Raw genomic sequence first — 2,402 nt, 5'->3', positions numbered from 1 at the left:
AATCTGTGAACAATCTCAATCTCTTCACCATCCATCCTGATGCTGCCAATTGGTCCAGTGGTGAGAATCTTTGTCTTCTTGACATTGAGCCTCAGTCATACACACACACACACACACATATACATATATATATATATAAAACACTGGTAAGAAAAATGTGAAATAATACATAGTTTTATTTTAACCTCATTCTAAACTTTGAGGTGTTTCCTTCCTTTGAGACAAAACATTTTTCACAAGAATAATGCGTTTACTGTTTCCTCCTTCTCTAAATGCCGAGTTAAAAAACCCTCCAACATATTTGAGTTGTTTTGGTTTTAATTCTTTCCTATTATTTTCTGCAGAGTGGTTTAATTTCTCTTTAGCGTTTATGAGGTCAGTGATATCCTTTCTTAAGCTTTATATAAAGAGAGTCTTATTTGAGCTTTTTACTTTGTGATGCCATGATGAAGCACACTTGAGTATTAATTGAAAAGCTGGAGGTTGGAACCCACTCAGTCATCCTACAGAAACAAAGCCTAGAGACCTGATCTCATAAAGTTTATAGTATCAAAAACCCTGCAAAGAAGTTTGCTCTATCACATGTGGTCACTGTTTCTGATTTTGCTATGTACCCAAGAGTCAAAACTGATCCAAAGCTGACCCTCCAGTGAATTTTCAGAGGCAGAAAATCACGTAGGATGAGATTGCCCATCATATTCCTGTGGAGCAGCTGGTGGATTTGAACTGCCTTCCTCTGGGACTGCAGTGCAGCTTTTGATCCCTAGGCCACCAGAGCTCCTGTTGGGGTCACTATGAGTTTAAATTCAACTTGGTGGCATACAACACAAGCACCCTGGGATAGATTTTATTTCTATTCTTTCTTGTTTCCATTCATCTAACATGCCTCCCAAAACTCTATGAACTTTGATAAAGGTTGATAGTTGTAGAGAGGCTTCAGGCCTTTTGTTCATAGGGTTGCTATGAGTCGTGCTCGACTAGAAGACCATCAACAATAACATCATCACGTAAGAAAATCAAGATATCGATGATTGGTTAGACATGATTATTATTATTAAAGTTTCTATCCATGTTTTGTGTCATATATTATCCACTTTCATCACATATTTTGTTCTCTGTGGTTTTTCTCTTCTTCCCTCTCAACAACACAGACATAAACATCTTTAGTTGCTATGCTACATTCTTATACTAGAATGAAAGAATCATTCAGCTCACAAATTTTTCGTTACTGCAGTTAAGTGTTAGAAACATCTGCAACATCTCTTTTGTCTTTTTTCCATCCTTCAAACCCTATTATTTACTTATGCTATCATGTAAATTCTAGACTATCACATTTCACAGTCTAATTAAAAAGCAATTAAATCTTTAAAGAAAATATTTAACAAGGAAATATAATTAATATAATTTACCCAATTTTTTTTTATAGTAGTGATTATACTTGAGAGCAGCAATGTCAGTCTGGAGACTAAGGTGTGCCTGATCCTGGCCATAGTCTTTACAATTACTTGCTATGCATCAGAAAGCTGGACAATGGCTAGGGATGATGGCAGGAGAATTGACGCCTTTGAGCTGTGATGCTGGAGGAGAGTATTGAATATACTATGGACTGCTAGGAGAACGGATTTGTCCTAGAGAGGGTGAGACCAAGCTGCTCCTTGGAGGCAAGGATTCTGAAGCTTCATCTAACTTACTTTGGACATGTTGCAAGGAGGGAGCAGTCCTTGCTTGAGAAGGTGGAGGAACAGTGCAAGAGAAGACCCTCGATGTGATGTATTGATTCAGTGACTGGAGTAATGGGAGTAGGTGTGTCAGAGACAATAAGATTGGCATAGGTGAGAGCAGGGTTTAGAGAGCTGTTGTACATAGAGTCACTATGAGTCACAGGTAAGTCAATGAAACGGCACATAACAACGACAACAACATGATTCAATTGTTCTTAAGTCTTGCAGTGTTGGACATTGTCTACAGAATGACACTTTTATTCATCACCCATACATTAAAGAGATTTCAAAACTGTTTCTTACGTCTATTATAAGGCGTCCTGGTGGTGCAAGTCTTACCACTTGACTGGTAAGTGAAAGGTCAGGGTTTTAATCCATTAGAAGCTCTGAGCCAGAGGATACCAGGTGATCTATTCCTGTAAAGATGACAGCCTAAGCATATTTACTCTGTCACATAGTTTTTCTTGGAGTAGAAATTATCTCGACTGACCCAACCACAGAGTTGCTATAGCACAAAGTGTCTCAGTCTCTCTCCTCTCCTCTCCCTATGCTAATCTGTAACCCTTTTCCTCAATTAGTTTTTTTTTAATCTGCATACAACTTGGGTTACTACCCAGAACAGTCTATTTTTCATGAAAATTATTTTTATATCCTTGTTTTGGTGCTTGGGATATAAGGTAT

The sequence above is a fragment of the Elephantulus edwardii genome, unplaced genomic scaffold (genome assembly GCF_000299155.1).
Source record: "Elephantulus edwardii isolate Elephantulus edwardi_28Jun2011 unplaced genomic scaffold, EleEdw1.0 scaffold00134, whole genome shotgun sequence".
Lineage (NCBI taxonomy): Eukaryota > Metazoa > Chordata > Mammalia > Macroscelidea > Macroscelididae > Elephantulus > Elephantulus edwardii.
Note: the sequence above shows the minus strand (reverse complement) of the source record.